General features: G+C 41.5%; 1 protein-coding gene across 2 annotated transcripts in view; it reads left to right on the top strand.

Moving 5' to 3' along the window:
- The window catches only part of NRXN3 (neurexin 3), a 1,287,124-nt gene that overhangs the window by 758,855 nt on the left and 509,496 nt on the right, over nt 1-18,773 (top strand). The gene's annotated exons all lie outside the window — the stretch shown is intronic.

Genomic DNA, 18,773 nt, shown 5'->3' with positions numbered 1-18,773 from the left:
TGTTTTGAGTTGGTGTTTTGAGTTATGATAATGATGACCAAAGAAAGAAATTGGGAAGGTGCAGAGAAGATAAAGTAATTAGACAGTTTGATAAGGGGTATCTAATGAGCTTCTTTAATTGATTGATAAATTATTATTTGTCTGATTTCTGTTTATAAGCTTTATATATTTATCTCTTTTTAATTTTTATAAGTTATATTTATAATTTAGTTCTTTCTATAAACTATAAGAAATTTTATAGATGAATTACAACACTATTCAAAGAACTTACAGAGGATATGGCAATAGCTTCTATTGGGAATAATTCTGCACCAACTCTTAAACTATATAGATGTTTTCTAGCCCCTTTAATTCATTGTTTTTTTTTCCTTTTTCCCATCAAATAAAACCTTCAGGAGAGGAAGGCAGAGATGTCTCTCAGAGTGCTGTAACTTGAAGCAGTTGCATTGTTTTGAGCGGAAATATTTTCTCCTTGATAACCCATTAGACAAACCTGACATTAGCTTGAACAAAAACAAGAAAGAATATTTCAGATCCCCCCCCCCGCAACTTCTGCAAAAAGCTTTCCCCCTGCTGAGATTTTCCCAAGGTTTTTAGAGAGAAAAGGCACTTTAGAGAAAATATTCCTTAATCTCACACACTGTCTATCAAGTATGCAACAATCTTACTCTGTAGTGACTCCTTCATAGTGCCTTAACAATCACATCTGCTGATGGGAGAAGGGGAAGTTCTTTGACATATCCTCCAGTTTGTGATCAGGCCAGTTTTTTGTAGGCAGTCTCTTTTAAAATGGTAAAAATTCCTCACCAGCTGTAAACACTTTCTTTTTCTGTTTCCTTCTGTTTGGAGCCGTCCTTTTATCGCTAGCTAGAAGAACTCCTCCTGGGTCGATCAGGGACTTTGCGGTGTCCCTGAGATCAGCAGGACATATTCTTCCCATTCGCCATCTCTGCGTGACGGTTTAGGTCCGATTGGACTACCCAGCGATAAAAGTTTCGGCAGCGATCTCAGAGCATTGAGATTGCATGTCCATCTCGTAGCGATGTTGGCTCCTTCTTTTACACAAATCTGTTTTGTGTTACAGAAAATATTCCCCATTTTTGTGGGAAAAGAGACTTTGAAATAATAACTTTTAAATCTTTTCTGCAATGAAAAATTTTCATCAGGAGTATTTTGTTGAACCCTAACATAAAAGTGTGTATAGTCAAGGCTATGGTTTTCCCAGTTGCAATGTATGGCTGTAAAAGTTTGACCATAAGGAAGACTGAGCGCCAAAGAATTGAGGCCTTTGTACTATGATGCTGGAGAAGACTCCTGCAAATCCCTTGGACTGCAAGGCGATCAAACCTGTCAGTCCTAGAGGAGATCAATCCTGACTACTCTTTAGAATGCCAGATCCTGAAGATGAAACTCAAATACTTTGGCCACCCAATGAGAAGGAAGGACTCATTGGAGAAGAGCCTAATGCTGGGAAAGATTGAGGGCAAGAAAAGGCGGGGATAACAGAGAATGAGGTAGCTGGATAGAGTCACTGAAGCAGTAGGTGTGAGCTTAAATGGACTCCGGGGGATGGTAGAGGACAGGAAGGCCTGGAGAAATGTTATACATGGGGTCTCAATGGGTCAGGACACGACTTCGCAACTAACAACAAGTATAAAAAGAGAAAACACTCTCTGCCTAATATTAACCTGAGTGTCAGGTTTTTTTTTAAAGATAGCCCCTATTAAAAAGAACTGTGAACATGGTGATATCTGCCTTAGTGAACATTAACATTCATCTAGGAGATCTCAATACAAGAGCTCATTATACAGAGCTGCATAATGCAGACTCAATCACTTCTATTGTAAAAGACAACTGAAATGAAGAGATCACTTGCATGGTGGAGACCTCCTTTGTTTCTAGGTAATCCTTTGTATGTTGGGAATGGTAACACTTATTCTGCAAAGAGAATGTACAGAGTCTTAAGACATTTTTAATTCCCATGATATTTTGTTCATCAAAAATTAAATTGATCAGCCTGGTAACTTTATTTCTAGCTTGCTGACTGGAGTCTTTTAAAAAAAATTGTAAGGAAGAAAAAGCTACATCAAAATACTTAATTCATACTGTATGTTGGGAAAGAATAATGATGGAAGTTTTAAGCAGGCTGATAATGGCTTTGACATAATCACTTTATCTTTCTCATTCATTCATTCATTCATTCATTCATATGCCTTGGCATGCAATGAAATTGTTTGGAAGTGAAATCATTTCTACAATACTTTATAAAATATTTTTCAATATAAATATACACAGAGTTGTAATTCTGAAGAGCCTACAGTTTACAGCAGTCTTGGCAACTTTATTGTGTGTGGACTTCAATTCCCAGAATGCATTCTGGCTGGGGAATTCTACAAGTTGAAGTTCACAAACCTTAAAGTTGCCACGTTTGAAGAACACTGATCTACAATTTGGTATAACACCAAGAATTCAAAGAGATCTAAATATGTGTGTGAATGTAATAGAGTTGTCTTATTTACCAAAATGAACAATGAGAGATCTTTGTCCCTATCTCTTCCTTTTCCTTTTCTTCTCTATAATCCATTGATGGTGCAACAGAAATAACTGTCTCAGAGATTAAAGAGAATTGTATTAATTGTATTTCTTCAGAGAATTCATGAAAGTAGTAGAAGTCAGAGCCCACACAAGTGCATGGCTTATTAGCTGAAAATTAAATCCCAGATTTCCAGAATGTAAATGACTACTATGAAATACCCTAATTAGTAGCAGGTTATTGAGGCCTCCTCCTTTGCTCCTTCATGTTATTATTTTCTTTGGTGTGTGCATGCACAAGCACTGGAAGAAGATGAAACCAATAGTGCTGGATATTGTGCACACGTTTCAGGCAAGTTACAGATGGCAGCAAGTTAGAATGACTTCCCTCATGCTGTTCTCTCAGCAATGATCTAGATTGGACAGATATCAGGAACTGCCAAATGCTTTCCCCTTCCCACTGTTTTCTGTGCTACCTACAGCCAGAGAGATGTGACTACCATGGGGAGCGGAAATGCAGAAAAGAACTATGGGAAGTCTCCACATACAGGAGAGCAGAATAGCTGAGTTGGAAGAAAGTCATAAATGACAGTCACCAAACTGAGTTTATGGAAGTCAGGAAATAATAATTATTTTTCTGCCCTGTAGCTCTTAAGTTTATTAAAATGTAGTGTACTTTGATCATTTTAAGCAAACACATATTATCTGTTTATCTTAAAAATGTAGACCTGGAGATCTTTTATGCTAGGTAAAAGGATGGAGGAGGAACCACCCTTTGTACATCTGAAGAAATGGGTAGAAAGTTTTTTGCTTAGTCGAAAAATGTCCATCAAGCAGTTGCTTTAGGGGACTAAAGCAGAGAGCACAACTGGATATATCACATAATGCACTGCAGAAGTTCTTTTTTGTTCTTTTGCTAGTAACAATGGTTAAAATATGGCCGATATTTCTCAGGATCAAAGTGAGGCCTAGTGAGTGAGGTAGTTACTTTAGTCAGCAAATAATGAAGAAGACAGAGTGGACAGAACTGTGGAGGATATTTGATCTGCCCTTCAGTGCCAGAGTTATATAGCTAAATATATTTACCTGCTTTGGTAAGGATTTTTTTTTAAAAAAATCCCAGACCCATTGATTTTTTGTAATTATTTTTTTAAAAAAACTCGAGGGTAAAATACAGTTAGTCCTCAGCTTACAACCACAATTGAGCTCAAAATGTATGTTGCTAAGTGAGAAATAGTGAAATCAGTGAGTTTTTCCCCCATTTTATGACTTTTCTCACCACATTTGTTAAGTGAATCACCTCAGTTCTGAAATTAGTAACATAGTTGTTAAGTGAATCTGGTTTTCCCCCATTGACTTTGCTTGTCAGAAGGTCTCAAAGGGGGATCACATGATTCTGGGACACTTCAACCGTCATAAATGTGAGTCAGTTGTCAAGCATCCAAATATAAATCACATGACCACGGGGATGTTGCAATGGTTGTAAGTGTGAAAAAATGATCATAAGTTACTTTTTCAGTGCCATTGTAACTTTGAATGGTCACTAAGTGAACTGTTGTAACTCGAGGACTACCTGTACTGTCTTGGCTTCAAGTAGCATAACATCTCAGACTGACTCTGTTAAAATGAACAGTATAAATATAAATGTAAATATAAATACTCTCTTTTTCAGACTTAAAGGTGGACTGTGTCCTCTTCAATGTTGGGTTCCCTACCAGATAATGAATACCCTACTTTCAAGTAAGAGCTGTCTATATAGGCAAACTATATAGGCAGCAGGCAGGAGACTTATTTCCTTTGTGAAGAAAGATGGTACATCTCCATTCATTCTTTTGATCCCTTTTTTGATATGAAAACTAACTCCGCCAGTTGATGTTCTTTCATGGAATTCCCAGAAATAAAGTTGAAAGGAAAAATTCTCCAGCCTGTCCTTCTGCAGGCCATATCAGCTCCAAACTCAAAATTCTCTGCAGGTGCAGGACAAAATGGTCAACATTCAGCTCTTATAATTGGTAGACAAATTGTTCCATACTGGAATTAGTTTAAATTACTCTATTTCTACTTCTCCAAATTTGCACATCCTTTGAAGGAAGCAATCTCTTCTGTTTGCTCTAATTGAAGTTTAAGTTCCCAGCTTAAGCCAGACCTCAAGACCCCACACTATATATACATATATTAATTTTACTTCAAAAGCTACCTTAGATATAGTTGAACCTTGGCATCATTCAAATGCAGTTGCTTCCCATTCCTCTGGGTTGAAATACCTGTAAAATGCAAATCAAACATTTAGAAGGTGTTGTGTTTCAGCATCTCTTTTGTCCACTCACAGCTATTTACTCTGGAATACTCATTTGCTCTGTTAGCAGGTGTTTGGATTGTGTTCAGATTTAGGGACCTTGACAATGTCATCCAGCAACCCAAGTGCCATTCACAGGTGCTTGCCTTGACCACTGTAATTAATGAAAAGGAGTTGTTGACAGGCTTCATTAACAGGACATAAAGTTGATCAAGGTACGCAGAGGTCTCTGGGGGTGAAGGAGAAAACATGTATAAACACATAAACACTCTGAGATCCATCCATGCATTTGGCTTCTGACTCTCCCTGGAGAAGCCCACAAATTTGGATGAATTGATGGATATGTAGATGATAAACCTGTTAGCAATGAACATGCTGCTTTATTAAGATTCAAATGCTGCAGGACAAAGGAACATAGTAAAAGGGAGGAAAGCAAACTATAGTTACTGAAAATTGGGCAGCATACTAGTTTAATAAATCATTATTATTAATTACAACAGACCAGCTAGCCTTACTTGGGCTGCAGAGTGACACCTGGTAGCTGTAATTAGCAGTTGTGCTTTTGATGGTACAGTATATTGGAAAATAAAGCAGAACTATAGCTAAGGGATTTATTTCATTTCATTTCATTGTTTTATTTTATTTTTTATTTATTAAATTTATTTGCCACCCATCTCACCACTAAATGACTCTGAGCGGCTTACAAGGTCAAAAGCAATAAAGCTATACAAATATACTCTCTGTGGGTGATAAAAATATAATTTATAATTAAAATCATAGTAAAAAGATTGGCAAGGAGGGAACAGGGTGTGTAGGGGGATGTGGGATTTGCTATGGTCCATTAGTCACCTCCAACATGATGCTCTTCTATTGGGACCCAAGCCAACTGGCAAAGGTCTTCAGGCCCTTCAGGAGGGGGGGGGGCAAAGGGGACAAAATGTTTCAAAGGAAAGGAGCCTATCAGTTAAATGTGGTGCAATTATTTTCTGCACCAGAAAGTGTGAGGACTGAGATCTGAGCATCACCTGAGCATCACCCTTTTGTTTTGATCATACTAAGAACAATGTGGACTATCTCCTTTCATATTTGAGGTTATAAATATAACTTATAATAGTGACCATGCCATATGGTCACAAGCTAACTTTGCTTCAGAATGCACAAGCAATGATGGTTAATTTTAGAACTATGTTTTGAGTAATGCCTTCATCTGCCTTTCATCATACAGTATATAGCTAAAAAGTCTCATTTGACCAAAACAAAAAATTAGCAAACAAACAAAAAACCAAGAGGGCTTAATACGCTGCCACCAGGCTACCTTGGCTGACAAATTTATTTTTCTACAGTCCTCAAAGAAAACTCTATTCTTGATGAAAACTGGTGATTTTTGGCAAATACATGAAAAGTGTAGTATAAGTCCCCAAATTAACATTTTTAATATTTAAACTGCTAAGAGTTAGCTTTTGGTAAGATGGGTTATCCATGCATTTAATAAAATAAAATAAATAAATAAATAAGTAGACATATCATTCACAAAAAACCCTCAAAAAACTGCCTACAGTTCCACCTAAACCCAGCCCAGCTTATTTACGTGAATGAAGGATAGATGTCTAGAAGGATAATTTGAGGAACAAGAGGAAAAGCCACAACTAGACAATGGTCAGATAAAAGAAATATGAGTCGTAGTCAGAGCTGTAACCTGACTAAGCATCTCCAACAAGACCCTCACAAGTTCTCATAAACATGAAGGGTGAGAGAGAGAAGGACAATCATGTTAAAATATTCATGACTGGGAGACACATGGGAACAAGCTCAGCCAATAAATAGGCATAGCAACTAAGTCAGCCAATGTGACTTAAATAGATCTGAGTCTGTGCAAAGAATTGAAACAGAAAAGAAAGCAGTTTGCTGCTCTGAGAAGTAAATTAGCAATCTGTCTGGGCTTGTCTGCTAAATGAAACTAGCTGCTTGTGTTTGCCTGTAATTCTCCAGCCTTGTGTTTACTTGGAAGAACCACCTGTTGGTATTGTACATTTAATCATATATTCTTATGTATATAAAGAAGTTAATGAATTCAGCTGAATCAGTTATCTGTATGTGCTTTCTGGGTTTGATTTTTCTGCAACAAACTGACAAATCAGACTTGGAAGGCTCTGTTACTGTAACCTTATCATAAAGTAGCTTTAGCATGTATGATTTTGGTTTCTTAGTCTGGTCTACTTTGAAGGACTGATACTTAGCCCATTTGCTTGCCTGCCAAATATTAATTCTGACTTTTGACCACTATAGGTTGCCTACCTCTCCATTAAATGAACTCCTATGCGTTAGGAACATTTTTAGTTTTTTTTTTCCAGCCAGCCAAGTAATGTCCCCTATGACATTTGGAGTTTTCAATTAATTTTCAGTAGATTAATCATGTTTGTTGTTGTTATTGTTAACAGAGCTTAATATCTACCATGAAGTACTGATGTTTGTAAGTTCATAATACAAAGAAAAGAATGCATCCTTCCAAAATATGTAGTTTGTTTTACTTCAATCCATATTCCTCTTATGTGAGACAGATTGAGAGTTGAGTAACATGACCACGTCAACATGTAGCTACTAGCAATAGCAATAAACCTTGAGGAAATCATGATCCTACAGTTTGCTGGTAGTGTGCCACATGTGATGGCAGCAATTCCACAATTCTCTCAGTGTGTGCTGATGATAGAGTTTCCATGCAATGTTAACTGAGAACATTTTAGCAGTAGCCAACTCAACACATAGGTAGATTTTCTTTCAACTCTCTAGTATTCCTTTTGTATAAAAACTAAATTCCCTTCTTCAGTTTTTACACACACACACACACACACACACACACACACACACACTGTAACTGCCTTCCTCATAGTTTCACTTGACATGACTTAACATTACTAAAACAATTGTAAAATTTTGGCATGTTTATAAGGTCTGTGGATTAGGAAGAATTTTGGAAATCCTCTATTTATGAATGTTTCACAAGAGCATATGTTCATTAGAAACATAGCTTCACAAGCTATAATATTGTCTATGATAAAGAAGATTGTCTTAATCATACTCCTTCCATTTATCCATTCATCCATTCAGTTTTTGGAAACTGAATTAAAATTTAAAGGTAGGCTTATAAACTATTCCTGAATAGTTTGCTTTTATCTTTAGGATCTCAGCATAAACATCTTCCCTTAAAGCCTTTTGGCTGTGTATATTAGGAGCTAGAAAATTGATTCTTTTTTGGGGGGGGGGGGTACATTTACTGTTATTGCCAGGACTGGTAATTAATCAAGGCTGCACAGTGGCAGGCTCTCTTATATCTTCTACTTTTTTGGAGTGAGTAATGAAGAATGATGTCTTCACTTTCTCACCTCTACCTCTCCTGGGCATGGACTATTCAAGCTGGTTCCTTTAACAAGGAACCTGCACTGGGGAGAAAGCATTGCAGATGACAAATGTGGTCTTGGAGTTTGCCAAAAGTGAAGTTGGCTTTGTAATACTTCTCTATATTTATTGCCATCAATCTTCCTTTGTCGAGTTGGTCTTTTTTTATCCTGTTGTTGTCCCTTTTTGCTTTTCATTGTGTGCTATGCTTTATCTGTACATATATGGCTTCCAGGCTGTTTTGAAGGGGGTTTAAGAAATAGAAGCCCATAGTGATGATAAATGGGCCAGTTTTGTATAGAATCAGAGATGGAAATCAGGAGAGTTTTTGTTTGTTCTGTTGTTTTTTGCCCAAATTGAAAGGGGAAAAGTGTTGAGAGCCTGTAAGCATGCATATATATATATATATATATATATATATATATATATATATATATATATATATATATATATATGTATGTATGTATGTATGTATGTATGTATGTATGTATGTATATAATCTGATGATTTCTAGGCCCTTGAACTGATGTTGATTGAGGGAAACCTTAGATGGAAGGAAGTGATTATTGTTATATGAGATTTAATCAACTACAAGGTAGCTGAAGCAGTGTGAGAAGGTGTTCCAGAGTGAGCAAAATCAAATCTGCTCATTTTCAGCCCAGTGAACAAACATGTCTTTCGTAGAAGTATCACTTGAACTGCTCTGATAACAAGAATTTATCCAGCAGGGTTTCCCACCTAAAAGTCCTGTTTTGCCAAGCTAATAGTGAATCAGCTTAATCTCCATCATGCTATACTTTCTTTTATGTGTTTGAAGTCTGAGAAAGAGATAGACACACGGACATATAAACAGCCTCACTGGAACTTTCTACACTTATATGCTTCATTTGACAATGTATAAAAGATCCAGACATCTATAAGCAAGCACTTCTCTTTTCAACTATTTTGCCTCTTTTCCCTCCTCCATCCATAAACATATGGTACAATACAGTAAATAGACTGAGAATATGTGCCAGAACACGTGGGGTAGACACATCTCAGGACAATCTGTTACTTTCTGTGTGCATTAAAGGCATGCTTTGTTTTCCACTCTCCTTGGGGAGTCAGGCGACTGTGTGAAGCTCTGTTAGACATGTATAACATGAGTAGGTAGAAGGGGATAGAGGTAGCCTTGTAAAATCAACCCAGGAAAGGGATCATTTAGACAAAGCCTTATCCAAAGAGGATATAATTAAGAGGAATTAGAAATGTTAAGCACAAAAACTATTTCCCCTAACTGTGAAAAGCTTATCTAAAGAGAATTAAGCAATTTCCCTAAGGCGTAATAAAATTCCTGGCTATTAAAATTATGGTTATCTTTATTGTGACAAAGTTGGAACTTTGTGACAATAAAAAGTTCCCTCTCCCAAAAAGATAGCCATGATTTTGATAGCCAGCAATACATATTTTTTTCCAATTGTCAAATATTTTGAAGTTTTTATTTATCAAATTTTGAGACCACCCATCTCACTCATTGAGTGATTCACCTTTTTATATAACCTTATTTTCATCCTCATATTTGACACATGTCCTAAAATCTTCTATTACTCATACATATATGTAACCTCTTAATTGTCTTAATTCTTCTTTCTATTAATTGTACTATGTGGAGCACTTACCAACAGATATAGTAGAACTCTAGACTTTAGGCTTTTGGAGAATTGATATGTTAGTTTATCAACAGTAAAGCAACCAGTGGTGATGAAAGACACGCAGACTAGCACCTAGAGTAGCTATAAAGGCCTTGGAAAAAGTATTCAGATGCTGGGATGTGTCTATACTTATAAAGATCAAATCGTGTGAGAGATCATTTGAGACGCTGTATGGAAGTGAAAGTGGGATATTAAGCAAGCAGTATAGGAAAAAAAAATATTTACACCTTTGAACTTTGGAATTGGATGAGACTATTGAGAATATCTTGGATGGCCAAGAAAACAAGCCAGTGGGGCATTAAACAAACCAAAATTCAGTATACTCATACATAACAGAAATGCTTGGGCTCAAATGATTACACTTTGGACACATTATGTCTAACTCTCTAGAAAAGTCTTTAGTGCTGGGAAATATGGAAGAAAAGAGAAGAAGAGCAATATGTATAGCTTTAATAGGTGCTACATTGGATAACGTGAAGGAACAGGTTGGGGGCAGATCGTTCTTAAAAAACAACAACCGATCTGTGTGGTTACTAGCAGTCAACAACAACTTGATTCCACATAATAAATCAAAAATATTTTATCTATCAAAAATTTTTCATGAAATGATGTGGTGCCTGACTCTAGCATTTTCAAGGCATTAGACTCAAGAGTGCATATAGCAATCTCTAAACTTTTGTTTTATTTCCAACTCATTTCTATATACTTCATAGCATTTTTTAAAACAATTCTGTTTTGGTTGGGTTTTTGTTTCTGGAGCCACAGTACTGGAAGGGTAAAGTAGATTGAACTTTTTTACTAAAATTATTTCCAGCTACGTTATTATGTTACCTGTGTATTTATACATAATGATAATGTGCCAACGCTACCGTAGTGTTGGCACAATACACTGACCACAAATTACCTGGCTCCATGTTAGCTTAATATGTTATATAAATGCACCATGCAGGTGTTCAATGATTGATGTATTTTGCATATATTAGTATTTTAAGGTTGCCTTTCTTACTCTTACACATGACTCAGTGTGAGATTGCAGCAGAAAATAAAATTACTAGAAAGAAATGTGTCCAGTTTGAATTCTGTCATGATATAGTTAGGTCATGGCAAATACCTGTTCTGACTGGCTGGTCTGGCATAATTATAACATTTTCCTCCTGGCATACACACTTTTATTGGTTTTTAGAGGGATTGTCTCTTTTAAATTTAATTTTACAGGATATTGGGATTTTAAATTTGTATATCCTGATTTATTTATTTAGCTGTACAGTTTGGCATATCTTTTATCCTCCTCACATATCTATTTATTTAATAATTTTAACTTGTTGTATTTTTGCTACAGACTGTACACCGCCCCGAGTCCCTTTTGGGAGAGGGGGCGGTATATAAGCGCTAATAAATAAATAATTAATAATAATAATAATATTGTTCCTGGAAAGAATAGATGAAATATCACTTTTCGCTAGCATATTGATAACATCTAAAACAACGTAAAAGAGCCCAGAAGTCCCCCTTTCATAATGAACCAATGTCAGTTTATGAAGCTGAACAGTAAATCCCCAAGAAAAAAGGGACAATTGGGGTCTTAGAAATGTAGATTTACGCTTCAAATCAGTAAGACATTTGCTTGTTGACCTTCAATTCTCTCTATCTCAGTCCCTCCAAATACATTGTTTTGTGTGTGAACATGATAAGGATTATATAGTCGTTTACATGCTACCAGAGCAATGTAAGTGATAGATGTGAACTAATGAACCGTCCTTATCACAATCTCTCCTGCAATGTCATTTGGATTGTCTAAGTTATCACTTATAGAGTCCTTTCTTCTCCTCCTCTTCTTTTTAGCTTGCCCACTTTTCATCTGGGAAATAGCACTTCCATTTCCAGCTATAACTAAGTCATCTGATTGAAAATCTCTTGATGTAATCTCCCCCATCCCTTTGTGATGGTTTCTGTCAGATCATTTTTTTGTCCATATAATTCATGCAAATCTTTGCAGGTACAATGTAATTTATTTATCTTCTGCCCTTAATGCACTGAATTGCACAACCTTGTTTTAATGAAAAAAGGAACCCTGGAAATCACAGAAAATAATCAAAGTAGATGTCTCTGAAGCCTATTCTGTACTGACTCTCCCACAAATTTCTCCCCCTCCCTTCCTGATCTCATCTTAAAAAACTGCTGTCTGAAAAATAACTCCCTAATTTGCTTTCTCCTGTATCTCTTTCTTTTTACAAAACGTAATGTGTAATATGGATAGTGCAATATTAATTCAAAATCAAGGTGTTTTTTTATGGGGCTAGAGATTCGGCAGTAGGATGACCAATCTTTCTTGAGAAACGTGGAAAGAAAATAAAAAGACAGGCTTTGCACTGGAATTTCATGTGAAATAAAGGTCTTTATCTACTTGCATCCATTTGTTTAGTAACCATGTGAAGATACAGTGGTACTGAACATATGTATGCCCAATCTTGAGGTTCCTGCAATCATGTGATCATGTCCATATAATGAGTGCTTGAGTGGCTGGCTTGCAATTATGATACCACAGGGACTTGTAGTCATGTAATCATCATTTCTGACCTTCTTTGCCAGTTTCCCACAAGCAAAAGCAACGGGGAAGCTGGTAGGAAAAGCCTCAATTAGCTATGGCAAGTTCCTTTTACTTCCCTCCCTTCCCCATAGCCCTCCTGCTCATGTTCAGCCTCAGCTAGCTTTCTCAGTCCCTTCCCTGGCTTCTCTCAATTTGCACATGGCCTGTGCTGTCACTGCCAGATCCTCACTCTCCCTCTGTGGCCACCTGGGCTCCTTGTCTTGAACTCCTGCCTCTTTTTGCTTAACAACTCACACATCTGGGGTTACAATGGCAACTAGGAGTTCCATTGCTAAGTACATGATATTATGCTTTACAACTGCATTGCTTAACTAGGGCAATTCTGGTCCCAACCATCACCAAGAACTACCTGTACTCCAGGGGTGTCCAAACTTGGGAACTTTAAGACTTGTGGACTTCAACTCCCAGAATTTCCCAGCCAGCCTGGGGAATTCTGGGAGTTGAAATCCACAAGTCTTAAAGTTCCCAAGTTTGGACACCCCTGCTGTACTCTGACGATTGCTTCAGTACCCTAACCCAGTGGTCGGCAAGCCGCGGCTCGCGAGCCACATGCGGCTCTTTACACATTTTAATGCGGCTCTTCTGTGTGCCGGGCGCCCGCTCCCCTCCCTCCTCTCGGGCACTTCAAAACAAGCGCCCCTTTCTGTTAGATCTGGGCAACGAGAGACAGACTGCGGACACGAAGTAACTTAACAGCTCTTTATTAGTAGTAGTAGTGATCCAGCTTGCTCTGAGGTCGGAGGGTTCCCCTTTTATAGGGATCGGGTACGCCCCTCGACCAATCAGAGGGATACCTGTTTCCCGCTGTAGTAGCGGACCAGTGGGGAGACTTATCTCGATATATGCTAATATCTAACACCCCTCCCCTCCTAGATGGAACGTTGCGGTAGGTAACATAGTCTTTTAGGTATGTGGGTGTTTGTCTTGCTCGGGAGGAACGTCGTAGTTCGGGTTGGTTTGAAGTGGTTGCAGGACCGGGTGCGGGTTGGTTCGAAGTAGTTGCAGGATCGGGTGCTTTTCCTGTTTCCCGTTCTGGAGGTCTTGTGCCTCCGTTGCTCGTCCGTTCAGGAGTCTGTTCGGCTGCGTTGTCTGGGGGTTGCTCTGTTTCGTGCGTGTTGTCTTGTCCCACGCTTGGCTCGCCGGCGTCGTCGTTTCCTATGATGGGGCTTCCGCGTGGCTGACTTTCTGTAGACAGGAAACTCTCGTCTTCGTTTCGAAGGTCGGAGTGTGCTAAGCGACCCCGAAGTTGATCGATGTGCCTTTTCCAGTTCCGCCCATCTTCTAGTTCCAGCAGATACGATCGTGGACCCGTGATGCCAATGACTTTTGCCGGCATCCATAATGTTCCCCCTGCGTAGTTGTGGGCGTATACTGAATCCCCTACTCTGAAAGACCGGATTTTGCTTGTAGAGTCTGGGGGAGCCGTGGCAGAGTAATTCGGGTGAAGCCTGTCCAGGTGAGACCATAGGCGGCGACCCATGAGTAGTTCAGCGGGGCTCCTACCCGTTGTTGCGCTTGGGGTAATGTGCTGAATTAGGAGGTAATGGTCAATGCGTGTTTGCCAATCACCTGGACCCATCCTAGCGAGGGCCTCTTTTGCGAATCGCACCATTCTCTCCGCCTGTCCGTTTGATGCTGGATGGAATGGCGCGACGAGGGCATGCCGAATTCCCAACCTGCTAAAAATGTTTCAAACTGCATGGCCGTGAATTGGGGCCCGTTATCGGATACTAGGAGATCTGGCAGGCCATGGGTGGCGAAAAGTCGCCGTAGAACCTTTATGACTTCCTCTGCCGTGGTTGAAGTCATTAGGACTACATCTAGCCATTTTGAGTATGCATCCACAACTATAAGGAAAGTCTGACCTTGGAATGGCCCTGCGAAGTCGATGTGTATTCGCGACCAGGGTGCTTTGGGTTTCTCCCATTCTGTGGCGGGCGCTTCCGGGGGTGCTGGTCTCGATTCCTGGCATGGGTCGCAAGTGGCCACCCACTCCTCTATTTCTTTGTCCATGTTTGGCCACCACACGTAACTTGTTGCTAACGCCTTCATTCTAACAATCCCCGGATGACCCATATGTAAAGCATCTAATACATTTTTACGTAACGCATACGGAATAACAACTCGATCCCCCCACAACAAACATCCCTGTAGCACTGAGAGCTCGTCCCGTTTTGACCAAAACATTTTGAATTCCGGGCCCACATTTCCCTTCGGCCACCCCCTCCAAAACCAAGTTTGAACTTGTTTTATTAAATTGTCTTTAGAGGAGAACCTTGCAACATCATAGGAAGAAACCGGTCCCGAATCCAAACAGTCAATGAGCAATACCGGTACTTCTGGAGTGGGGTCTGGCAGAATGTCAGGTAATGGGCAGCGGCTGAGTGCGTCTGCGTGTCCAAGAGTGGAGCCCGGTTGATGAATCAATTTGTATGAATACGCAGCCAAGAAAACAGTCCACCTGGTCATGCGAGGAGAAAGGGAGACCGGAGTGGGGCGGTTTCCCGCCAGAAGTCCCAACAGCGGTTTGTGATCTGTGATCAGTTCAAAATCGCGGCCGTAGAGGTATTCGTGGAAACGCTTTACTCCCGCTACGGCAGCCAGCGCTTCCCTGTCCATTTGGCTGTAATTCCTCTCGGCCGATGAAAGAGTTCTGGAGTAGAAAGCGATGGGTGCTTCTTTTCCGTCGGGCATCCTGTGGCTGAGGACTGCTCCAACTCCGAAAGGTGATGCGTCGCAGGTCAATACCAGCAGTAGGGTCTGGCTGTATTGCACAAGCAGTGAGTCAGTGGTGAGCAGGCGCTTTACCCCGGCGAAAGCTGCAGCTTCAGCTCGTCCCCATTTCCATGGTGCGTTCCTCTGGAGTAGACGGTGTAGTGGCTCAGCAACGGTCGCTTTCTGCCTCAGAAAAACGCTGTAGAAGTTAAGTAATCCGAGGAAAGCCTGCAACTCGGTCTGATTTCTTGGTGTGGGGGCGTCCTGGATCGCCTTAATTTTCTTTGAAGTGGGGTGTATTCCCTGACCATCGATTCTATAACCCAGGAATTCTACGCTAGGCACGTTAATTTGGCATTTTTCTTTTTTAAGGCGGAGACCCTTTTCTCTGATTCTGGCCAAAACAGATCTGACTCTTTTGTTTAATTGCTCCTCATTTGCAGTGGACACCAAGATGTCATCAAAATAGGGGACGACTCCTGGTATCCCTTGCAAAAGTCGTTCCATGATGCTCTGGAACAATCCTGGGGCAATGCTTACGCCGAATTGTAGCCGGTTGCATTTGAATGCTCCTCTATGCGTCACTATAGTTTGGGCCTCCGCTGTGGCGCTATCAACTGGCAGTTGCTGGTAAGCTTGTGCCATGTCTAATTTTGCAAATACCTTTCCTGGCCCCAACGAGTGCAATAAGTGCTGTACTACAGGCACAGGATATGCGCTCTGTTGTAGCGCGACATTAATTGTGCATTTATAGTCCGCGCAGATGCGGACTGATCCGTCTGGTTTGACTGGGGTCACGATGGGCGTTTCCCAGCGCGCGTGATCTACCGGCTCAAGGATTCCTTGCTCCACTAACTTATCTATTTCCTTATCTATTTTTGGGCAGAGTGCAAAAGGCACTCGTCTCGGTTTAAGTCGGATTGGCGCCACTTTGGGGTCTAAATTGAATGATATTGGTTTACCCACATACTTACCAAGACCGGGGCTGAACACATCCTCGAACTCCTTAAAAATCTGTTCAGCGCTGCTGTTTCTCACGGCGTTGATTCCGGTGACTTCTAACCCCAGGGCTTCAAACCAATCAAGCCCCAGAAGGTTCTGCAATGGCGCGCTGGCGATGGTCACGGGCAGCTGGGCTTCGATGTCCTTGAAACGGATGTGGAATGTGCCTTGGCCCACGATGGGGACTTGGTTCCCCTGGTAGTCTCGTAGTAGGACGTCTGGAGCGCGTAGTTGGCTCTTTCTGAGGCTAGGGATAGCCTGTTTCATGGATGCCCATGAAATGATCGTCAGGGTCGATCCTGTGTCAACTTCTAGCTCGCAGGGTGAGCCCTCCAAGAGGACTGTGACTCTCAGCCTTTTTGGCCGCTTAGGGCGGACCTGATGTATTGTGGTGAGATACGTTCGCAACTCTTCTCTCTGGGTCAACTCTATCTCATCGTCAACATCCTGAAAATACTCTCGTTGAGCGTCTTGATAGAACGCTCTTTCAGCTCTTTGTGTGTATTCTCTCTGGGGATACACTCGCTCAACTCCTTGTGAGTAATCTCTCTGGGGATACGCTCGTTCAGCTCTTTGGAAATATTCTCTCTGGGTAAACACTTGTGGATTTCTCTCTGGGCGCCCTTTTTGATTTCGCCAAGCCCCTGGGTTGGGCTTCTGTTGGCGGTACATGGGTGGCTGCCTTGAGGCAGGGACTCCGCTCCGGCACACTCGTGCGATGTGCCCAAGTTTGTTGCAGTGCGAACAAACAACGTTCCTGAACCTACAAGTAGACCTGGGGTGATTCCCTCCGCAGCTTGCGCAGGGTGGCAAACAGGATCCGGGTCTCCCCCCAGGCCTCAAGTGACTGCTCTGCATCAGGTGACTGTCCTCGAGCTCGGGATTCTCGAAGTCGGGGCTTGTGTCCTCGTAGTGAACTCTGGTTTGTCTTGGTGCTGGCTGGTTTACGTTGGCCCCTCGTTGTATGGTCACTGATGATTTCTCCGCTGACTCTGACGCTCTTGCTTCGTTTAACGCTGTCTGTAGGGTTAAATTCGGGTTTGCCAACAGCTTCTTTTGCAAAGAAATGTCTCTTAACCCACAGATGAGCTGCTCTAAGATGTGCTCTTCCAGATCCCTGTATTCGCAGTGAGTTGCTGCTTTTCGTAGGGCTGCAACATATTGATTGATGGATTCTCCCGCCTTCTGGGTCCTCATGTTGAATTCCTTGCGGCAGACATGGCGGGAAGGTTTTGGCGCGTAATGAGTTTGCAGAGTCTGTTGCAACGTCGTCCACGATACTGCCTGTATTGGAGTAGGCGCGGTGAGGTCTCTGGCCGTATTGAAGACTTCCTTTCTGCAGTAGCCGAGGAAGATGTTTTTCTTCCTCGCATCGGTGATCCCCGTGTATTCGTTCGCTTCGAGGAAACACTCGAAACGAATCATGAAAGCTTCCCATTCGTCGTTTGCTGGGTCGAAAGGAGCAGGGGGAGCATGCATCGCCATCTTCTCAGTTTGAATTTGCCGCGCTGCGGTGATCTGAGATGGCTGCCGGAATTACTGCCGAATTCCTGGGCTGGATCAAATCCGGAGATTCTGGAGGTAGCGTTCTTCGTCCTATCTGTCTCTCGATCCCACCTTCGTCGCCAATGTTAGATCTGGGCAACGAGAGACAGACTGCGGACACGAAGTAACTTAACAGCTCTTTATTAGTAGTAGTAGTGATCCAGCTTGCTCTGAGGTCGGAGGGTTCCCCTTTTATAGGGATCGGGTACGCCCCTCGACCAATCAGAGGGATACCTGTTTCCCGCTGTAGTAGCGGACCAGAGGGGAGACTTATCTCGATATATGCTAATATCTAACACTTTCCCTTTTTTCTTTTTAACCCACAATGATTAGGGAGGATCCTGAAGTCGGGCGGGGACGAGAAGCGAGGAGGCAGAAAAAGAAACGGAGGCTAAGGAGCTTCCCCCCCGCCCCCTCCCAGCAAAAATCTAACTGGGGAGCCGGGTGGGCAGTAGCAAATTAGCCGATCACGCCGCGTGATCGGTTAATTTGCTACTGCCCACACGGCGTGATCGGCTAATTTGCTACTGCCCGCCCGGCTCCCCGGTTAGATTTTTGCTGGGAGGGGGCGAGGGGGAAGCTCCTTGGCCTCCGTCTCTTTTTCTCCCTCCTCGCTTCTTGGGGCTCCACCAATGGGGGAGCAAGGCCCGCCCAGCGCCAGGCTTTGGGCTAACACAGAGGTCTGCAAAGTTGGCTGTTTTAAGACTGGTGGACTTCAATTCTCAGAATTCTGGGAGTTGAAGTCCACCAGTCTTAAGAGCCAATTTTGCAGATCCCTGGGCTAATATGATTGATGCCCTTGGTGGACTTCAATTCTCAGAATTCTGGGAGTTGAAGTCCACAAGTCTTCAAGCTGTCAGGTTTGAAGACCCTGGGTTTTTTTTTTCTAAAGGGTTGGGGGTGCGAGGGTCTTGCAACTTGACAGCTTTAAGACTTGCATGCTTCAATGCCAGAGTTCCTGAGCCAACATGACTGGAGGAGGAATTCTGGG

The sequence above is a fragment of the Natrix helvetica genome (assembly GCF_964273705.1).
Source record: "Natrix helvetica genome assembly, chromosome: 1".
In the NCBI taxonomy this organism is placed as follows: domain Eukaryota; kingdom Metazoa; phylum Chordata; class Lepidosauria; order Squamata; family Natricidae; genus Natrix; species Natrix helvetica.
This window is presented reverse-complemented; position numbering and strand designations above follow the sequence as displayed.